Here is a 23,268-nt window from a genome sequence, read left to right on the forward strand (position 1 = left end):
GTTCCCCATCTGTCTCTCTCTCTCTCTCTATGTATGTATCTATGTATGTTTTTGGTTCTGATGGGGTACGACAGTTGAACTAAACTCATGAGACATTTATAAGTTATATTCTTCAGGAATCAATGGGAACATATAATTTATTTTCAAGTCCAAAATGGATGTCGCAACTGCAGATTGCCCTTTAACGAATAGGATGAGGAAGGAGAGAAGAAGGGAGAAGTGGAGTGAGAGAGAAGGGGAGAAAGAATAGAGGCAGCTAGGTGGCGACCCCTGCGAATCCCCTGAAGAGTAATCCAATGGATGACATTGTATGAGGAAATACTAATGGCACGCTAAGGTCAGAAAAGACCCCGGCGTGAACCCAGCTTCTCCCCCAGTTCCACATGATTATTTCTCACCTTGTTAGCCCGAACAAATAGTCAAGGGTCTTTTAACAAGGCCTGCATCACTAGAATCAATGCTGATTCTAGCAAGATGGTCCAAAAGGAACTGGAGCGTGGCAACCACCAACCAAAGAGAGACAGCCAGGGCATAAGAGAGAGAAAAACAGGGGTTTTCAGATTTAGCACTTTCTCTTTCTCCGTGATAGCCCAATCGAGGGTTGTGAAATAATTGGCCCGAGTTGGGTAGTGGATAGCCGTGGTGTGTAGTGATGGATAATACCGAATCAGGCACTATATGGGTAGACTTGCCTTGTTAAATCATTCACACTGGTATGCTGTATGTGTTAGCATGTGAATGCCTATCCACACCAATAGCTCAATAACTATAACAGGGCTTGAGTTAGGCGGTGTGTACTGTATATAATAAGAGAGAGAGTCCAATGAGTTTAAAAGTTCAATAGATACCAGCATTTTCTTTGTTTAACTGTGCTCGCTCTGTACTCTGGATTGTGATACTACGACCAGTGGAGTGGAGAAGTCAATTAAAAACAGGACGCCATTTTTAATGACACTCTGTCCAGCAGCCTGTAAAAATCTCTCAGTGTGGTAATGGAGAAAATACACACAGACCCACACTCTGACATGCACACACACACACACACACGCACGCACACGCGTACACACACACGCTATCTCCATTGCTATAACCAGGTGCACAGCCGTTCTCTAAGACAAACACACACCCTTTAGCTTTGATGTAGCAAATTGGTCTGAGCGAGATGTATGTGGCATAGACACACACACACACACCTCACTGAGTGTGGAGAGATTGAAGAGACGTATCATCAGATGACCACTGAGCCTGTCAACTTTCCACCACCAACAGATGGCTCTTAATGCTATACCAATGCTCGCCAAAGGAGCAGGAAGTCAGTGTGTGCGTGTGATTGTGTGTGTGCATGAGAGTGACAATGTGTGAAATGTAGATATGGGGGACACACCACAGGGATAGGATATTAGCAGATTAAGGAGGCACGATAGACTTTAGATTGGTGAACACACTCGACTCAGCTCAGCTGAGATTGAAAACAATAAGGATTTCAGATGCTCGCGGCTCCTATATGAAAGAGGGGAAGCTAGCAGGCTAAATCTGGAGCTATAGCATCAGAAAAATCATTGGATGGGAAGTGTTTCATTCTTAAGTTACCTGCTAAAACCGTTGTAATGTCTTTTGACGGGGTGTGCCAGGGGTCATAAAATATATAGGGGTGGTAAGCGGGGCCCTATCTCGACAGACGCACATCTAAAGCCCCCATAAATCTGTTAGGGTTACAGCCCCTGTCTCAGCATGACCTCCTCCCTCATTTACTCCATCCCTCCTCCCTCCACCTCCATCCCTCCCACCTCCGCCATGATTAGAGAGGTAGCCCACACAAGTCTACCTCTCTAATCATCGCATGCTATCACGCACCTAACCTTTCGGTCTCTTTCATCCTTTTCTTCCCCCTGTTTACTCTCTCCTCTCTCAATTTCTTTCTCTCCTAATTGACAGTAGTCAGGAACAGTGGCATTTAAGCGGTGCTTTGGTGCATGTACTCTCATCATTTGAAAATTAAGGGGGTTTATGGAGAAAAAGAGCAGGAGAGGAGGGGTGTTGGTGGGGTGATTGACTAATGATAATTATAATAAGTGATTTGAGCCCACTCGTGGTACTGCTAGAGGTTTGTCACGTTGTGACCCCGCCTAGTTGCTCAATTATGATATACTGCTTAGCATGCATTCTCATATGGGCTTTAACTAGAGTCAATTGACGCAACCGTGCGTCACACGTTGATGTCATTTTGAATATTGAATAGCTCCCCATGTGTTTATGCTAGACTTACCGTAGGCTGCAGCTTAATCCCCTCTTTCTGCCTATATAAGGTTTGCACATATTCCATAACATGCGGCTTGTGAAATTGTCTGTGAAACCCAAACCGTGTGAGCTACAAACTAATATGTCACCAATATTGACTCTACCCCTTCTACAAGCTTTATGACAAACTTTACGACTGTCTGAACTTTAGGTCGTGGATGTCCTCATTTCACAGAGTTCTGTCCAGGCCAAACCGTTGGAGATGCAAACTAATATGTCAACAAAATTGAACTGCTGTACAGCTTTATTACCCACAAACGGTTCAGGGGAGTTGTCTGAATGTAACCCAGTACTGGGCAGTAAAAATTGCAAAAAGTGCATAGGGGGTAAAATGTGCCAAAAAAAAACAAACATTGGTCAACATTTTCTACATCTACTAATTCTTCTAACAATTGTTTACAGACAGATTATTTCCCTTATAATTCACTGTATCACAATTCCAGTTGGTCAGAAGTTTACATACACTAAGTTGACTGTGCCTTTAACCCCTGTGTGGCCTCCGTCCCGTATGCGAAAAATCATATCGCCATTAGCATAACAAAATGTTATAAAAAAAAAAAAATCATTTTTTTTTTCAAATTATATCGTTTTATAGATACATCTCTCCTGAATCAAACCACGTTGTCCGATTTCAAAAAGGCTTTACAGCAAAAGCAAAACATTAGATTATTTTACCTTTATTTAAATAGGCAAGTCAGTTAAGAACAAAGTCTTACAATCAATGACGGCCTAGGAACAGTAGGTTAACTGCCTTGTTCAGGGGCAGAACGACAGATTTTGTCCTTGTCAGCTCGGGGATTCAATCTTGCAACCTTCCGGTTACTAGTCCAATGCTCTAACCACTAGGCTATCTGCCGCCCCAGTAGAGAGAGAGTGTGTGTGTGTGTGTGTGTGTGCGCGCGCGCATTCACGTGTGCACCTGTATGCATGAGACATCATTTTTTACATTTATGCATTGTGTTTTGCATGTAGTTTCCAAATGTCTGCAAATATGTCTGTATACTCTGCATCTCTGCTGTGTCATTGTATGTTTGTGTTTGTGTGATGGAGTGGGCTCACGACTGCTCTGGATGGCTTCTTCTCTGCAATCTCAAAGTAAAGCAGTGAAAAGCCCTTAGCTCTTTTATGGGCAGATTTGAATGTGGATTTTCACAATGTCAGGTGTGCTAAATTGGCTTACAATATTATATATTTTTGTTGCCTAAATGGATACTGAACATCACTGAGCATCCAATCCAATATCTGTTGCCTCTGGCTCAGTTCAGTTCTGTCTGTAGCAGTGTGTGTCACGTCCTGACCATAGAAAGCTTTTATTTTCTATGGTAGAGTAGGTCAGGGCGTGACAGGGGGTTTTGTCTAGATTATATTTTCTTTGTTGTGTGGTTCTAGTTTCTGTATTTCTATGTTTTTTGGGGGGGATGATCTCCAATTAGAGGCAGCTGGTCATCATTGTCTCTAATTGGGGATCATATTTAGTAGTTGTTTTTTCCACCTGGGTTTGTGGGAGATTATTTTGAGGTAGTGTATGGTGCACCTCTTCGTCACGGTTTGTTATTTTGTTTAGTAGTTTATTTGTATGTCTTGCATAGTTTCACAGTTTAAATAAAATGTGGAACGATATACACGCTGCGCCTTGGTCTTCATTGAATGACGAACATGACAGTGTGTCTGTGTGTGTGATCACATGCGTGTATGTTGATGCATGTGCTCTTGTGTTGCATAGTTGGTAAGGTGGGTGTGATTAACCATTGTGTCTCCATATCTCTGTAGTCAGCTTGACTGTCCCTTGTGCTGCTGATTTTCTTTTAATGTACAATTGCTCCCAGAGTGCTTCTGCAATCTATACTTCTTCCCTTTACAGGGGACTGTATCCCATGGACAACATATCTCTCAACTCAAATTCCTGCCCTCAAATTAATTTATGGAGTGTATAAATCATATATTTTTTTATAGAATTTAATAGTAATACATGTGAAAACGCTGAGCCAGAAAGTATTTGATGGCAGATAATAAAATGAGTGAGATGTCGGATGCTTTTTTAAATCTCCATTAGTTCTGAGATTACAGACCTCCTGCATACATGTATTTAAACAAATCTAGTCCATATCTGAGGCAGAGTTCAGTGGCATGTCGTAGCTCAGCTCAGAGTCTTTAAAAAGAAAGAAACTTTACAAAAAGCTCTGTAATTTGCTTACAACATACTGTGGGGTTTGGCAAAGACACACTTAACATCTCGTGAAACACCAACTAAAAAACGGTTTACTCTCCCTCCGCCATAGGGGATTTGGGAGTCTCATAAAAAATGCATTTGAAGAGGGACAGTCTGCTGATTATAAGTGCTTCTCAAAAGTGGCGCCCAATTAGCTTTGAGAAAGGGCTCCCCCATCGTTGCCATTTACCCACAGCACCAACAGCGGGTTGGAGACACCGGGACATGACATAATGAACGCAATCAACAATAATTAGTAGGGGGAATGAGTAGCCCTCACTTTGAGCCGTCATAAAGATGGGCGAAGGCTGCCGGTTACATTTTGAGTGACCTCTCCTTCTTGCCTACCAGGAGTTTAAAATGTATACCCCTAAGAGATTTGTATAGTCTTCATGTCAGTTAATTCATCCAGTTTACAGAGTGCATATGGTGAGCTGACTAAGATACCTGCTGCAAAGTTTGAGACAGAGCATTTGTGTCTCTTCAAACTAAAAAACAACATGGCTCATTTGGGGTGCTGTATTTCTTTATCAGTCTTGAAACTGGACCCAGATTCGTTTTATCCAGTGTTTTGTACTGACATTGATTCCATCCATCACACTATGTGAAGACACAGAGAGCCCTACCCAGAATCCCCAGGGGATTTGAGTGAGCGAACTGAACAGCGGGGTGGAAGGGGAGGCCGTGGGGCTGGGCCATGTGCCTCGATCAGCTCTAATGGACATGGGTACTGTGGGAGCAGAAAAGGAAGGTAGCCAGGCAGACAAGCCAGGCCAGAGCAATTCTTTAACAGGGCCTGGAAACCCTCCAGAATACCAAACAATGAATCTAGGATCTAGCTAGCTCCAGTGGAAAGAGTGAGGAGAGATGATGCCAGGAGCTGAAGTACTACTGGATAGATGCTATGATGGGTGGTTGGCTGGTGTTGACAAAGATCAATAGATGAAGAGTTTGAAGACGCACATGTTGGTGTATACGGTGATGTGTCTGTACGCTCTGTGCCATTCACCATGGTTTACTGATGGTTACCAGCTTCAACCAAATAAGATATATTAGGTTTTGTCCAGACTTCAACTCTTTATTCTCTCTTTAACCTCTGTGAAAAACAAAACCCTGACACCAGAGGACATTAAGTTATTCTCTAAATTGGCAACAAATTAGGGCTGTTTAGAAGTCAGAGGAAGTATTCTCTGAACAGTGGAACTAATAGATAAGTGAGACTCCTACTGTTGTGTGAGAGGAAATGTTATTATTCACTGTCGTATGCAATTTGTATTGGTGGGAGGGAGATGGGGACAATATCTGGAGAAATATGAAATAATTTATGATAATGCTAGAATTCACAGCCAGGATTTTCACTTTCTAATGAACAAGTTATGCCGCAGAAGATTTAAACCTGCGAAACCTAATGCAATTACAGAAGGCAAATTAAATGTCCTTATAGACAGGCTTCCCAAGCTCAGATTAAAACATTATTGCAAGGATAATTGCAAACCTATTCTTATTATTTCAACCACTTACAATGCAATTTGATTTTAAAACATATTTAATATTTACATTTAAAAAAAGAGTCGGAAGAAAATAAGTAAAGGATGGTGAATAATATTTTATAACTTTATCTATCACCTGTGGCTTAATTCTGGGGAATATAACCAAGTAATAAGTATTAGACAGAACTCAACACACTCAGACAGTAGAGCGCTTTGCAAAAGTTTTCATCCCCCTTGGTGTTTATTCTATTTTGTTGTATTACAACCTGTAATTTAAATAGATTTTTATTTGGATTTCATGTAACGGACATACACAAAATAGTCCAAATTGGTGACGTGAAATGAAAAAAATAACTTGTTTCAAATGATTCTATTCACTAAAAAACGGAAAAGTAGTGCGTGCATATGTATTCACCCCCTTTGCTATGGAGCCCCTAAATAAGATCTGGTGCAACCAACTACCTTCAGAAATCACATAATTAGTTAAATAAAGTCCACCGGTGTGCAATCTAAGTGCCACATGATCTGTCACATGATCTCAGTATCTATACACTTGTTCTGAAAGGCCCCAGGGTCTGCAACACCACTAAGCAAGGAGCACTACCAAGCAAGCAGCACCATGAAGACCAAGGAGCTCTCCAAACAGGTCAGGGACAAAGTTGTGGAGAAGTACAGATCAGGGTTGGGCTATAAAAAATGTCAGAAACTTTGAACATCCCACGGAGCACCATTAAATCCATTATTAAAAAATGGCACCACAACAAACCTGCCAAGAGAGGGCTGCCCACCAAAACTCACGGACCAGGCAAGGAGGGCATTAATCAGAGAGGCAACAAAGAGACCAAAGATAACCCCGAAGGAGCTGCAAAGCTCCACAGCGGAGATTGGAGTATGTGTCCATAGAACCACTTTAAGCCGCACACTCCACAGAGCTGGGCTTTACAGAAGAGTGGACAGAAAAAATCCATTGCTTAATTGGCGCAGGCGTGCCGCTAGCGAACCACTTCGACAACATCCGGTGAAATTGCAGAGCGCCAAATTCAAAAACAGAAATATTCATTATAACAATTCATAAAACATACAAGTTTTATACATCGATTTAAAGATTAACTTCTTGATAATCCAACCATGATGTCGGATTTCAAAAAGGCTTTACAGTAAAAGCATACCATGCGATTATCTGAGAACAGCGTCCAGCAGACAAATCATTACAAACAGTTACCAGCCAAGTAGAGTTACACAAGTCAGAAATAGTGATAAAATTAATCACTTACCTTTGATGATCTTCATATGGTTGCACTCACAAGACTCCCATTTACTAAATAAATGTTCGTTTTGTTCGATAAAGTCCCTCTTTATATCCAAAAAGCTCTGTTTTGTTTGTGCGTTTTGTTCAGTAATCCACAGCCTCAATGGCAGTCACAACAGACAGACGAAAAATCCGAAAAGTATCAGTAAAGTTTGTAGAAACCTGTCAAATGATGTTTATAATCAATCCTCAGGTTGTTTTTAGTCATAATAATCAATAACATTTCAACCGGACAATAGCTTCGTCAATATAAAAGGAAAACAAGAAAGGCATGCTCTTGGTCGAACGCATGAAAAACCTCTGGGACTCTGCAGTGTCCACTCATTCAAAGTGGTCTTACTCCCTCATTTTTCAGAATACAAGCATGAAACAATTTCTAAAGACTGTTGACATCTAGTGGAAGCCATACGAAGTGCAATTTGAGTCCTAAATCAATGGACACTGTAATGGCATTCAATAGAAAACTACAAACATAAAAAATCCCACTTCCTGGATGGATTTGTCTCAGGTTTTCGCCTGCCGTATCAGTTCTGTTATACTCACAGACATTATTTTAACAGTTTTGGAAACTTTAGAGTGTTTTCTATCCAAATCTTATAGGCATATCCTAGCTTCTGGGCTTGAGTAGCAGGCAGTTTACTTTGGGCACGCTTTTCATCCGGAGGTGAAAAAGGTGCACCCTACCCTAGTGAGGTTAATCCAGCCACTTTGTTAGATTTCAAAAAGGCTTTATGGCGAAAGCATAACATGCGATTTTCTGAGGACAGTGCCCTGCACATAAAAGCATACAAACATTTTCCAACCAAGCAGAGGAGTCATGAAAGTCAGAAATAACAATAAAATAAATCACTTACTTTTGAAGATCTTCATCTGGTTGCAATCACAAGGGTCCCAGGAACACAATAAATGGCCGTTTTGTTTGATAAAGTCTTTCTTTATATCCCAAAAACTCTGTTTTGTTGGTGCGTTTTGTTCAATAATCCATTGGCTTAAAGGTGGTCAAAACATGCAGACTAATACATCCTAATAGTACCGGTAAAGTTCGTTGAAACATGTCAAACAATGTTTATAACTAATCCTCAGGGTGTCAATTATCTAAACAATTGATCATATTTCAACCGGACAATAGCGTATTCAATAAAAAGGAAAAAGAACGAAGGGCGCACACACAGTCATGCGCGCAAACCAGTACTGTATGCTTCCCCAGTCCCCTAACCAAAAGGTATTTTTCTTAGTCGTTTTTCAGAAAACAAGCCTGAAACCATGTCTAAAGACTGACATCTAGTGGAAGCCATAGGAACTGCAATCTGGGCCCTAACCAATTACATGGTCAATAAGCATTCAATGGTAAACTACACACATAAAGAAAACTGGATGGATTTTCCTCAGGTTTTTGCCTGCCATATCAGTTTGTTTATACTCACAGACATTATTCTAACAGTTTTAGAAACTTCAGAGTGTTTCCTATCCAATGCTACCAAGTGTATGCATATCCTAGCTTCTGGGCCTGAGTAACAGGCAGTTTACTTTGGGCATGTCATTCATCCGAATTTCCGAATACTGCGCTAAATACAGGGAAATTATTGAGGGAAACCTGTTTCAGTCTTCCAGAGATTTGAGACTGGGACGGATGTTCACCTTCCAGCTGGACAATGACCCTAAACATACTGCTAAAGGAACACTCGAGTGGTTTAAGAGGAAACGTTTAAATGTCTTGGAATGGCCTAGTCAAGCAAAGACCTCAATCCAATTGAGAATCTGTTGCATGACTTAAAGATTGCTGTACACCTGCAGAACCCATCCAGCTTGAAGGAGCTGGAGCAGTTTTGCCTTGAAGAATGGGCAACAATCTGAGTGGCTAGATGTGCCAGGCTTATAGAGACATACCCCAAGAGACTTGCATCTGTCTTTGCTGCATAAGGTGGCTCTACAAAGTATTGATTTTGGAGGGGGGGGGGGGGGGGGGGGTGAAAAGGTATGCATGCTCAAGTTCTGTTTTTTGTCTTATTTCTTGTTTGTTTCACAATAATATTTTGCATCTTCAAAGTGGAAGGCATGTTGTGTAAGTCAAATAATGCAAACCCCCAAAAATCTATTTTTATTCCAGATTGTAAAGCAATTAATTGATATCACTGCAGTCAATGGATAGCTGTATTGTTCATTACAGGTCTGCTTTCCCACTTACCCCTAGACTAAAGAGCATGCAGGACCTACTTTGTGTACAGTATGTGTAACCAAAGCATGAAATGATCCATCAATCATTTAATTTTCACATGTTAGTAACGTTTCCCACATCTTTGACCAAACCAAGTTGTTTGACTGTCATGAACCCTTCATGGGTCACTTTGACAATCTTTAATTATATAATTGAAGGCCATTGGAGGCAGCAGAGACAACTATAGCACATCAGTGCTCACATTGTGACGGTATGTTGTCAAGTGACAACCAGGCCTTTAGCAGATAAGGGGTTTCTTCCCTTCTACCCTTCCTCCTTTTGCACAGAAATCAATTCAAGCTGCCCATTCCCATTATTTTGACAAGCCTGTGATCGACACTGTTAGGGCAGGATTAAAGCTGTTATAGGGCGTTGCTGTTCTACTGTTTGTCTCAGGGAAACCTCGACAGAACCGGCGATCATTTCTCTCAGCTTCCACGGAATCTTGGCTGTTAAACATGTAGTCTCCTGGAAGCTCTCAGAAGCTCTCAGTGTTGTGAATAGAATCAATCTTATATGGCACAGTCATGGAGAGCGTATATTTTCTGTAGAGATGTGTTGCTCAAACAAGTCTCTACACATATGTTGATACATGCAAGGAATTTTACTGCAGGGTTTGTGGCAGAGGGGCTTGTCAGTATTGCCTAATAGAACATGACACGTCTTTATAGAAATGATTAGGTTGGAATATTGGAGCTTGATATAGTCAGAGCAATGCTAGGCTACAGGAATGATTACACTTCAGTGCTGTCTATGTAAGCAGAAAACATTGACCAAGCAATGTGTCAACTTTTAATATCAACTTCCAAAGTCAAATGTAACTGAACCAAATCATATGGAACGGATACTCCAGAGCATCAGGTCTAATGTTATTATTGCCAAGCTGCTTCATATGCCCGCAAGTCATAATATTACTTATATTCTTTAAACCAATCATAAAGATTGAATGGAGTTTGAACTCAGCTAAAAAACTGTATAAATGTACTGAATTCCACATTAAGCCCCTAATTATTAGCGGCTAGTTAGTGCTTAGGAGAAGGTATCACAATTAATGGATTAATGACAGTGCAGCCACGTGTGTGGAAGTATAATGATTTAGGTTCACTGACTGATGAGATCCATTACTCTTAAAATTAAGTTTAATGTTCTTTTGAGCAGTGGGTATTTCAGCCTGTTGTGTGTGTGTCAATGTTTGTGTGTGCCTGCATGATTGTAAGAGTGTCTGTGCAGGGCCGTGCACAGACCTTTCAGGGGGCAGGTCCTAGAAATAAGCTATAAACAGTGCCTCCTAAACACATGACTGACATAGTAAAAAAGGGTGGGCTATCAGTTGATCATTGATGTTGAATGATGTAATTCTGCTAGTTATCTAGCTTGCTTCATTTGACTTATTGTGATTTATCGTATTCATAATATAATATTCATAATCTTGTAAGGGATCACAATGTACAAAGTGTTATATTTCTAAGATAGCTGCTGGGAAGGTGTAAATAAAACGAGTCTGTATAACACAACAATGGATATTCCAACCCTGAGCCCTGGCCTGCTCTTGCTAATAAAAACCTTTTTTTGTGTGCTGCTTAACCAATGCTGTGCTGTGTAGCCCTACAGTGGTAGTTCAGGAGGAGAGTCAAAGGCTTCTTCTGAAAATTATTTGATTGTGCCTAATCCAAAGAAGAGGGCTTTGGCGTTGGAGCCTATTTCTTCCTATTTAAGAAATAAGAGGTAGGCCTACCTGTTTGACAGATGAAATTAGGCTATAGCCTGCTATATCCATAGATTTGTCAGCCAATTCCTCCACCCACCATGCACTCTTTAAATAGCCTATCTCTGTGTCAGGGGAGGGCTGTTAAGTTAAAACCAATGCTCTAACTGAGGGTGAATGAGAGAGTATGCCATAGGCCTACCTTTTATTAAAGAAAATGACAAAAAGCACATGCCAACCCCTTGTTAGCTTATAATAAAATTGGACCTGATTATACACTGCTCAAAAAAATAAAGGGAACACTAAAATAACACATCCTAGATCTGAATGAATGAAATAATCTTATTAAATACTTTTTTCATTACATAGTTGAATGTGCTGACAACAAAATCACACAAAAATAATCAATGGAAATCCAATTTATCAACCCATGGAGGTCTGGATTTGGAGTCACACTCAAAATTAAAGTGGAAAACCACACTACAGGCTGATCCAACTTTGATGTAATGTCCTTAAAACAAGTCAAAATGAGGCTCAGTAGTGTGTGTGGCCTCCACGTGCCTGTATGACCTCCCTACAACGCCTGGGCATGCTCCTGATGAGGTGGCGGATGGTCTCCTGGGGATCTCCTCCCAGACCTGGACTAAAGCATCCGCCAACTCCTGGACAGTCTGTGGTGCAACGTGGCGTTGGTGGATGGAGCGAGACATGATGTCCCAGATGTGCTCAATTGGATTCAGGTCTGGGGAACGGGCGGGCCAGTCCATAGCGTCAATGCCTTCCTCTTGCAGGAACTGCTGACACACTCCAGCCACATGAGGTCTAGCATTGTCTTGCATTAGGAGGAACCCAGGGCCAACCGCACCAGCATATGGTCTCACAAGGGGTCTGAGGATCTCATCTCGGTACCTAATGGCAGTCAGGCTACCTCTGGCGAGCACATGGAGGGCTGTGCGGCCCCCCAAAGAAATGCCACCCCACACCATGACTGACCCACCGCCAAACCGGTTATGCTGGAGGATGTTGCAGGCAGCAGAATGTTCTCCACGGCGTCTCCAGACTCTGTCACGTCTGTCACATGTGCTCAGTGTGAACCTGCTTTCATCTGTGAAGAGCACAGGGTGCCAGTGGCGAATTTGCCAATCTTGGTGTTCTCTGGCAAATGCCAAACGTTCTGCACGGTGTTGGGCTGTAAGCACAACCCCCACCTGTGGACGTCGGGCCCTCATACCACCCTCATGGAGTCTGTTTCTGACCGTTTGAGCAGACACATGCACATTTGTGGCCTGCTGGAGGTCATTTTGCAGGGCTCTGGCAGTGCTCCTCCTGCTCCTCCTTGCACAGAGGCAGAGGTAGCGGTCCTGCTGCTGGGTTGTTGCCCTCCTACGGCCTCCTCCACGTCTCGTGATGTACTGGCCTGTCTCCTGGTAGCGCCTCCATGCTCTGGACACTACGCTGACAGACACAGCAAACCTTCTTGCCACAGCTCGCATTGATGTGCCATCCTGGATGAGCTGCACTACCTGAGCCACTTGTGTGGGTTGTAGACTCCGTCTCATGCTACCACTAGAGTGAAAGCACCGCCAGCATTCAAAAGTGACCAAAACATCAGCAAGGAAGCATAGGAACTGAGAAGTGGTCTGTGGTCACCACCTGCAGAACCACTCCTTTATTGGGGGTGTCTTGCTAATTGCCTATAATTTCCACCTGTTGTCTATTCCATTTGCACAACAGCATGTGCAATTTATTGTCAATCAGTGTTGCTTCCTAAGTGGACAGTTTGATTTCACAGAAGTGTGATTGACTTGGAGTTACATTGTGTTGTTTAAGTGTTCCCTTTTTTCCCTAAGTGTTCCCTTTTTTGAGCAGTGTATAAAGTGATATATAACAACACTTTGGTATGCAATGCTTAATGCTAGAAACAATCTGTAAAATATCTAGGACATTTGTGACTCCGATATTATGGGGATATCATGGTTTCGTTTTATTGATATTCAGAGGCTGAGCTACAAACTTTTATAGCCTTCTATAGCCGAGTATTTTTTTTTTACTTTGCTTGAGAAGTAATCTAATTCTGTCACTATCAATTGATTAAGCTATTCACTTTCACTACAATAGAAGATGTTTAAACCCAGACAGCTTTAGAGAAACACTTGTGACCTTCTCTTGTTGGGTTAAGCCACAGAAGAGTAGCCAGCAGATAAAGCTTACATTTGTCTGCATTGGTAGACCTACTCTGTCTGGGGTGGAAAGGTAGGCCTAACGTTTGAAAGTACCATGCTCAGATTCGTAATGACTTGTTCGATTTAATTATTTGCAAACAGGAACAGTTCCATTGTAAGCAAGACGCACAGATTTGACATTGGAGAAATATGATAAGATAGTAAAAATAACTATTATTTATTACATTTCTATAGTGCTTTTCATAACAATCTCAAAGCGCTTCAAAAGCAAAAAAACAAACAGGCAATATATCATCATGGGTTAGTTAGGTCAACCAATAGAGGCCAAGACTTTGAGTGCATGCATCCTCCAAAGACAATGGGGGACAGTTCATCATGGCTTGATCAGAGGAATGTGGTCAGGGAGATAGTTGATGAAGAGTCTGGTGACGATCTTGTCGAGGGCTACTCTGGGAACCAGCCACTGGACTTCTCCTTCACATTAGGTTTAGCCTAGGTTTAGGCTACTACATGTAACTACAATTTTCCCTATACCCACAATGAAGTTGCTACAACCTAGCCTATGAATTAAAGTTTACAACGTAGGGGCACAGGTCAAGAGACAAATTGGATGAATCAAGGTGACACATTTAATACCGCTTTGCTAACTCTTGCCTGCATATTGCTGATGTAGGGTGTAATCATCAAAGAGTTGCAAGCGAGAGTTTCCATTTGACAAATGCAGGTATGTTTATCCCTGTTTTGTTCCATTTGCTTCTGTTTAAGAAACGTTTTTCAACAGAATCGGCAGAATGAATACACGCTTGATCACACGCATACAGAGTTCACTTTTATAGCAGCCATATACAACAATGTGATATCTTTGCTCATTGCATAATTCCTTCTCACATCTACGCGCTCTCCTCCTCTAACCTTTTCCCTTCACTTGTGGAATTCAGTGCACAACACATCAGCTGTCTGTGACCAAGCAAAAAAAACTTTCCAAGCCAAACCTTCATATCATTAGCTACTGTCATAGTCAACATAGCCACTAAAACTAATGTGTTAGTAAACCCTCTGCAATCATGCAGTACAGTGTACTCAGTGTAGTCAGCAAGCAATTTAGCAGTTACACTGGCAGGCCCCAGTGGCAATTAATGAATAAAAGCAAAAACGTACCTTGACTTGGAAGAGTTCCAGTGTTAGATAGCCATAGCCAGCTAGCTATAAAAGCATCCCTCTTTGTTTGAGCCGGGTGTTTGAGTAAACTAAACTAGCCAGCTGCATTCGCTAGCTAAGTATTTCGCTACACCCGTAATAAATATGTGAATGTGACCAATACATTTTGATTTGATTTGAAAAAAATACAACAACAAAAATAATAATACAACAAAACATCTCTCTCTCTCTCTTGCTTCTCCTTCATTTTTAAAGAAATTCATTTGAATCTGTTCAACTATTGTCTTTCTCTCTCTTTGAATCAATTACTCACCACATTTTATTGACTGCAGTGCTAGCTAACTGTAGCTTATGCTTTCATTACTAGATTTATTCTCTGATTCTTTGATTGGGAGGAACAAAATATCAGTTCATGCTGCTAGAGTTCTGATAGGTTGGAGGGCGTCCTCCGGAAGTTGTCATAATTATTGTGTAAGTCTACGGAAGGACATACATTGCAAAACAGTGTGTTTTAATCAATTACTGTGCTATTCTTTGGAAGGGGGTGAGAACCATGAGCATCCTAGGTTTTATATTGAAGAACACAGAGGAGGATGGAAACTAGCTGTCCTCCTGATACACCAAGGTGCCCCCCCCACATAGGCTGTTGAGGCTACTGTTGACCTTCATTGCAAAACATTGTGTTTTAATCAATAATTTGGTGACGTGAATATATTTTGTATAGTTTTATCTAAAAATAATAACTTCTGTAAATGTTTCACTATTTACATTTTTCTTAAATTCACTGAAGATGGTCTTCCTCTTCCTCCTCCAAGGAGCCTCCACTGCTCTGCTGCTACCTTGACACACATGTGCAAATCCCGACTGAAGAAGGGATCGAGTTGGGTCGGAGGGTCGTTGACACAGACGCTCCTCACTACGTCTTTCTGCTCTCTCTGCTGCACATATAGTTGAAGTCGGAAGTTTACATACACCTTAGCCAAATACATTTAAATTCAGTTTCTTTTTACAATTCCTGACATTTAATCCAAGTCAAAGGTCCCTGTCTTAGGTCAGTTAGGATCACCACTTTAGTTTAAGTGTGTGAAATGTCAGAATAATAGCAGAGAGAACGATTTATTTCAGCTTTTATTTCTTTCATCACATTCCCAGTGGGTCAGAAGTTTACATACACTCAATTGGTATTTGGTAGCATTGCCTTAAACAATTTAAACTTGGGTCAAAGGTTTCGGGTAGCCTTCCACAAGCTTCCCACGATAAGTTGGGTGAATTTTGGCCCATTCCTCCTGACAGAGCTGGTGTAATGGAGTCGGGTTTGTAGGCCTCCTTGCTCGCATACGCTTTTTCAGTTCTGCCCACACATTTTCTATAGGATTGAGGTCAGGGCTTCGTGATGGCCACTCCAAATTCTTGACTTTGTTGTCCATTAGCCATTTTGCCACAACATTGGAAGTATACTTGGGGTCATTGTCGATTTTGAAGACCCAATTGCGACCACGCTTTAACTTCCTGACTGATGTCTTGAGAGTTGCTTCAATATATCCACATAATTATCCCTCCTCATGATGTTATCTATTTTGTGAAGTGCACCAGTCCCTCCTGCAGCAAAGCACCCCCACAACATGATGCTGCCACCCACGTCCTTCACGGTTGGGATGGTGTTCTTCGGCTTGCAAGCCTCCCCCTTTATACTCCAAACATAACGATGGTCATTATGGCCAAACAGTTCTATTTTTGTTTCATCAGACCAGAGGACATTTCTCCAAAAAGTATGATCTTTGTACCCATGTGCAGTAGCAAACCGTAGTCTGGCTTTTTTATGGTGTTTTTGGAGCAGTGGCTTCTTCCTTGCTGAGCGGCCTTTCAGGTTATGTCGATATAGGACTCATTTTACTGTGGATATAGATACTTTGTAACTGTTTCCTCCAGCATCTTCACAAGGTCCTTTGCTGTTGTTCTGCGATTGATTTGCACTTTTCGCACCAAAGTGTTCATCTCAAGGAGAAAGGGCATTCATCTTTAGGAGACAGAACACCTCTCCTTCCTGAGCGGTATGATGGCTGCGTGGTCCCATGGTGTTTATACTTGCGTACTATTGTTTGTACAGATGAACGTGGTACCTTCAGGGGTTTGGAAATTGCTGCCAATGATGAACCAGAATTGTGGAGGTCTACAATTTTTTGTCTGAGGTCTTGGCTGATTCATTTTGGTTTTCCCATGATGTCAAGCAAAGAGGCACTGAGATTGAAGGTATGCCTTGAAATACATCCACAGGTACACCTCCAATTGATTCAAATGATGTCAATTAGGTTATCAGAAGCTGCTTAACCTTCCTGGGCAAGTATTCGAAGCATGTCAAATGCTGTTTAAAAACAATTTTTATGCAATTTTTCTCATAAAATAGCTATAATATTTCAACCGGGCGACGTTGTATTCATTCAAAGACTGAAAGAAAAACATGGAGTTGTCTCGTGGACGCGCATCTCCAGTGTCATTGTTCCCTGCCTGACCACTCACAAAAACTCCTGCTGTTTTTCGCCCAGAGACTGCAGAGACGTCATTCCACTTTCTGGCGCCTTCTGAGAGCCAATGGAAGCCTTAGAAAATGTCATGTTACAGCAGAGATGCTGTATTTTTGATAGAGATGCCACAGAAGGAGAACAAATTGTCAGACAGGGCACTTCCTGTATGGAATCTTCTCAGGTTTTGGCCTGCCATATGAGTTCTGTTATACTCACAGACACCCTTCAAACAGTTTTAGAAACTTTAGAGTGAGTCTATCCAAATATACTAATTATATGCATATTCTCGTTTCTGGGCAAGAGTAGTAACCAGTTTAAATCGGGTAAGTGTTTTATCCGGCCGTGCAAATACTGCCCCCTAGCCCCAACAGGTTATTAAGCCATAACAATGTTTTCTGTTTTTTTCTAAGCTGTTTAAAGGCACAGTTAACTTAGTGTATGTAAACTTCTGACCCACTGGATTTGTGAAACAATGAATTATAAATAAAATAATCTGTCTGTAAACAATTGTTGGAAAAATTACTTCATGCACGAAGTAGATGTCTTAACCGACTAGCCAAAACTATAGTTTGTTAACAAGACATTTTTGGAGTGGTTGAGAAACGAGTTTTAATGACTACAACCTAAGTGTACGTAAACTTCCGACTTCAACTGTATCAGCCAACCAAACCAACAGTGTTTTCAATTGTTAATCAAATTTTATGCTGTTGTGGCGTTACTGTTACATTTACATTTACGTCATTTAGCAGACGCTCTTATCCAGAGCGACTTACAAATTGGTGCATTCACCTTATGATATCCAGTGGAACAACCACTTTACAATAGTACATCTATATATTTTTTGGGGGGGAGGGTAGGGGGGGAGGGTTAGAAGGATTACTTAATCCTATCCCAGGTATTCTGTAAAGAGGGGGGGTTTCAGGTGTCTCCGGAAGGTGGTGATTGACTCCGCTGTCCGGACGTCGTGAGGGAGCTTGTTCCAACATTGGGGTGCCAGAGCAGCGAACTGTTTTGACTGGGATGAGAGGGAACTGTGCTTCTGCAGAGGTAGGGAGGCGAGCAGGCCAAAGGTGGATGAACACAGTGCCCTTCTTTGGGTGTAGGGACTGATCAGAACCTGAAGGTACGGAGGTGCCGTTCCCCTCACAGCTCCGTAGGCAACCACCATGGTCTTGTAGCAGATGCGAGCTTCAACTGGAAGCCAGTGGAGTGTGCGGAGGAGCGGGGTGATGTGAGAGAACTTGGGAAGGTTGAACACCAGCCGGGCTGCGGCGTTCTGGGTGAGTTGTAGGGGTTTAATGGCACAGGCAGGGAGCCCCGCCAACAGCGAGTTTCATTAATCCAGATGGGAGATGACAAGTGCCTGGATTAGGACCTGCGTCACTTCCTGTGTGAGGCAGGGTCGTACTCTGCGAATGTTGTAGAGCATGAACCTACAGGATCGGGTCACCGCCTTGACGTTAGTGGAGAACGACAGGGTGTTGTCCAGGGTCATGCCAAGGTTCTTAGCACTCTGGGAGGAGGACACAATGGAGTTGTCGACCGTGATGGTGAGATCATGGAACGGGCAGTCCTTCCCCGGGAGGAAGAGCAGCTCCGTCTTGCCGAGGTTCAGCTTTGTGGTGGTGATCCGTCATCCACACTGATATGTCTGCCAGACATGCAGAGATGCGATTCGCCACCTGGTTATCAGAAGGGGGAAAGGAGAAGATTAATTGTGTGTCATCAGCGTAGCAATGATAGGATAGACCATGTGAGGATATGACAGAGCCAAGTGACTTGGTGTATAGCGAGAATAGGAGAGGGCCTAGAACTGAGCCCTGGGGGACACCAGTGGTGAGAGCACGTGGTGCGGAGATGGATTCTCGCCACGTCACCTGGTAGGAGCGACCTGTCAGGTAGGACGCAATCCAAGAGTGAGCAGTCTTGAAACCTGACTGATTTGGATCAAGAAGGTCGTTCTGAGAGAGATAGCAAGAGAGCTGGCCAAGGACGGCACACTCAAGAGTTTTGGAGAGAAAAGAAAGAAGGGATAATGATTTGTAGTTGTTGACATCGGAGGGATCGAGTGTAGGTTTTTTGAGAAGGGGTGCAACTCTCGCTCTCTTGAAGATGGAAGAGACGTAGCCAGCGGCTAAGGATGAGTTGATGAGCGGGGTGAGGTAAGGGAGAAGGTCTCCGGAAATGGTCTGGAGAAGAGAGGAGGGGATAGGGTCAAGCGGGCAGGTTGTTGGGCGGCCGGCCGTCACAAGTCGCAAGATTTCACCTGAAGAGAGAGGGGAGAAAGAGGTCAAAGCATAGGGTAGGGCAATGTGAGCAGGACCAGTGGTGTCGTTTGACTTAACAAATGAGAATCGGATGTCGTCAAACTTATTTTCAAAATTGTTGACAAAGTCATCTGCAGAGAGGGAGGAGGGGGAGGAGGATTCAGGAGGGAGGAGAAGGTGGCAAAGAGCTTCCTAGGGTTAGAGGCAGATGCTTGGAATTTAGAGTGGTAGAAAGTGGCTTTAGCAGCAGAAACAGAGGAAGAAAATGTGGAGAGGAGGGAGTGAAAAGATGCCAGGTCCGCAGGGAGGCGAGTTTTCCTCCATTTCCGCTCGGCTGCCCGGAGCCCTGTTCTGTGAGCTCGCAATGAGTCGTCAAGCCACGGAGCAGAAGGGGAGGACCGAGCCGGCCGGGAGGATAGGGGACATAGAGAGTCAAAGGATGTAGAAAGGGAGGAGAGGAGGGTTGAGGAGGCAGAATCAGGAGATTGGTTGGAGAAGAATTGAGCAGAGGGAAGAGATGATAGTATGGAAGAGGAGAGAGTAGCAGGAGAGAGAGAGCGAAGGTTGCGACGGCGCAATACCATCTGAGTAGGGGCAGAGCGAGTAGTGTTGGAGGAGAGCGAGAGGGAAAAGGATACAAGTTAGTGGTCGGAGACTTGTAGGGGAGTTGCAGTGAGATTTGTAGAAGAACAGCATCTAGTAGAGATGAGGTCAAGCGTATTCCTTCCTTGTGAGTAGGGGGGATGGTGAGAGGGTGAGGTCAAAAGAGGAGAGGAGTGGAAAGAAGGAGGCAGAGAGAAATGAGTCAAAGGTAGACGTAGGGAATTTAAAGTCACCCAGGTTTGTGAGGGGTGAGCCATCCTCAGGAAAGGAACTTATCAAAGCGTCAAGCTCATTGATGAACTCTCCAAGGGAACCTGGAGGGCGATAAATGATAAGGATGTTAACCTCTTGGGGCTAGGTGGGACGCTAGCGTGCCACCCGTGGTGCACTCCATCAACAGCAGGTGCATTTCAAGAGCGGCAAATTTGAATCCAAATAAATGTCAAAATTCAAATTTTTCAAAAATACAACTATGTTACACCATTTGAAAGATAAACATCTCCTTAATCTAACCACGTTTTACGATTTCAAAAAGGTTTTACGGCGAAAGCATAAATTTAGAGTATGTTAGGACAGTACATTTACAAGAGTTGTGTGTAATGTTTTGTCAAGTCAAAGACAGGGTCACCAAAACCATAAAACCAGCTAAAATGATGCACTAACCTTTTACAATCTCCATCAGATGACACTCCTAGGACATTATGTTAGACAATGCATGCATTTTTAGTTCTATCAAGTTCATATTTATATCCAAAAACAGCGTTTTACTATGGCATTGATGTTGAGGAAATCGTTTCCCTCCAATAACCGGCAGTCAAGTCAGCGTCAGAAATTAAATAATTAAAATTAGAAAACATTGGTAAAATATTATATTGTCATTTAAAGAATTATAGATTTACATCTCTTGAACGCAATCAACTTGCCAGATTTAAAAATAACCTTACTGGGAAATCACACTTTGCAATAATCTGAGCACTGCGCCCAGAAAAATACGCGTTGCGATACAGACTAGACGTCATGTTGGGGAGATCTAAAATCGAAAATACTATGTAAATAATCCATTACCTTTGATTCTCTTCATCAGATGTCACTTCCAGGTATCACAGGTCCATAACGAATGTAGTTTTGTTCAAAAAAGCTCATCATTTATGTCCAAAAATCTCCGTCTCGTTAGCACATGATGTAAGCCAGCCGGACTTCTCGTCATGAACGAGGGGAAAAAATATATTTCCGTTCGTTCAAACATGTCAAACGTTGTATAGCATAAATCATTAGGGCCTTTTTTAACCAGAACATGAATAATATTCAAGGTGGACGAATGCATACTCTTTTATAACGTATTGGAACGAGGGTACCCAACATGAACTAGCGCGCCAGGTGTCTAATGGGACATCACCGTTCCATGGCTCTTGTTCGGTCAGATCTCCCTCCAGAAGACTCAAAACACTTTGTAAAGGCTGGTGACATCTAGTGGAAGCAATAGGAAGTGCCAAAATATTCCTAAACCCCTGTGTTTTTCAATGGGATAGGTTTAAAGTCAATACAACACATCAGGTATCCACTTCCTGTCAGAAAATGTCTCAGGGTTTTGCCTGCCAAATGAGTTCTGTTATACTCACAGACACCATTCAAACAGTTTTGGAAACTTTAGAGTGTTTTCTATCCATATATAATAAGTATATGCATATTCTAGTTACTGGGTAGGATTAGTAACCAGATTAAATCGGGTACATTTTTTTTATCCAGACGTGCAAATGCTGCCCCCTAGACCCAACAGGTTAAGCTTGAATGGGCAAGTGACTGTGACAGCATGGAATTCAAAGGAGGAGATAGACAGATGGGTCAAGGGAGAAAGAGAGAATGTCCACTTGGGAGAGATGAGGATTCCAGTGCCACCACCCCGCTGACCAGATGCTCTCGGGATATGCGAGAACACGTGGTCAGACGAGGAGAGAGCAGTAGGAGTAGCAGTGTTTTCTGTGGTAATCCATGTTTCCGTCAGCGCCAAGAAGTCACTGTTACTATTGGTACTAGGTAGCTAGCTTCACACACTTGACTGGTGAAAGCATCTCTCAAGCCATGTGTGGTTGGAAACTGGGAGTGTGGAATCGAAATACAGGGGATACTGGGCAACAGTGTGTGAGCTCCATACACGACAGTTGCAACCATCGGACATGGTGGGGGTGGCGAACTTGACAAGGTCATGACGACTTGCAGGCAGTGGGTTCCGAACCACAATGACAAACATTGTATACAAAACAATATATATTTTGGGGTAAATTATTCCACCATCCAGAAGGGCACTTTGGAGACATAATGGCAAAGGGGCATATGATCTTCACAGGTAGAGCCCTATCTGTACACGTGTGTGGGTGTGTGCGTTCATGCATGTGTGCACATATTCGCGTCGGCCTATGTGTGTCTGTGTGTGTTCATGATCATTTGAGTGTATGTGTGAGTGTATATGTGTGAGAATGTATGAGAAATAATGCCTGTGCTGAATCATGGGAAGCATTTAGAGATATTAATGGAGCCAGAGACATTGAACCAAAATGTATTATTCAGTGCTTAAAAGCAATGAGCATCTGCTCACAGCGGTTAAAGCCCTGCCCAAATCCATTACTTTAATATTTCACAATGAAACTGATTGGAATGGCATTCTTGTAGTATTTAACTGAGGGTGCAGACAATCTTATGAAGACAGGGATGACCTTGAGGAAAATAGGTACATTTAAGGTCATAGGTCAACTCTGGGTATTGTGGGCATTTTAGTTAGTGTGGCTGGTGAAGGGACAAATAGTGTTTGCATCAGAAAATGGACATGATCTCATCTCTATTGATTGAATGGTGTTGCCATCTCTCTCTCTCTCTCTCTCTCTCTCTCTCTCATATCCCAAAATGCATGTAAATGGTTCAATTTAGAATAGGCCTGTTTTATTGGATGACAAAGCTCCACCCACAGACAGATTGCAGTGCCAAGATACATCTCCCACAATGTGACATTTTATTGTGAAATCTTTTGTATCCTGTTTGCATATAATTCATTGCATTTCTGTGTCCTTCAGTTGCCCCTGAATCTGCTAGAAAATCTGATAGTTTTGACTGAGTAGTCAGACACTGGAGAAGTTCTTTGCTTCAGAAAGTGGACAAAAAAAACAGAAAGCAGAAACCAGACCCTTACGTTTTGTGGAATAGGCCAATTTAATGCCCTGAAGGAATGAGAGACAAGCTTGCTTTTCCTCTAGCGTTTGACTAAGGATAGCCTTAGGCAAATGCCTCTCTCTCAGCTTTTCAGTATCATCTTAGCTG

The sequence above is a fragment of the Salmo salar genome, chromosome 18 (assembly GCF_965601325.2).
Source record: "Salmo salar chromosome 18, fSalSal1, whole genome shotgun sequence".
Classification (NCBI taxonomy): domain Eukaryota; kingdom Metazoa; phylum Chordata; class Actinopteri; order Salmoniformes; family Salmonidae; genus Salmo; species Salmo salar.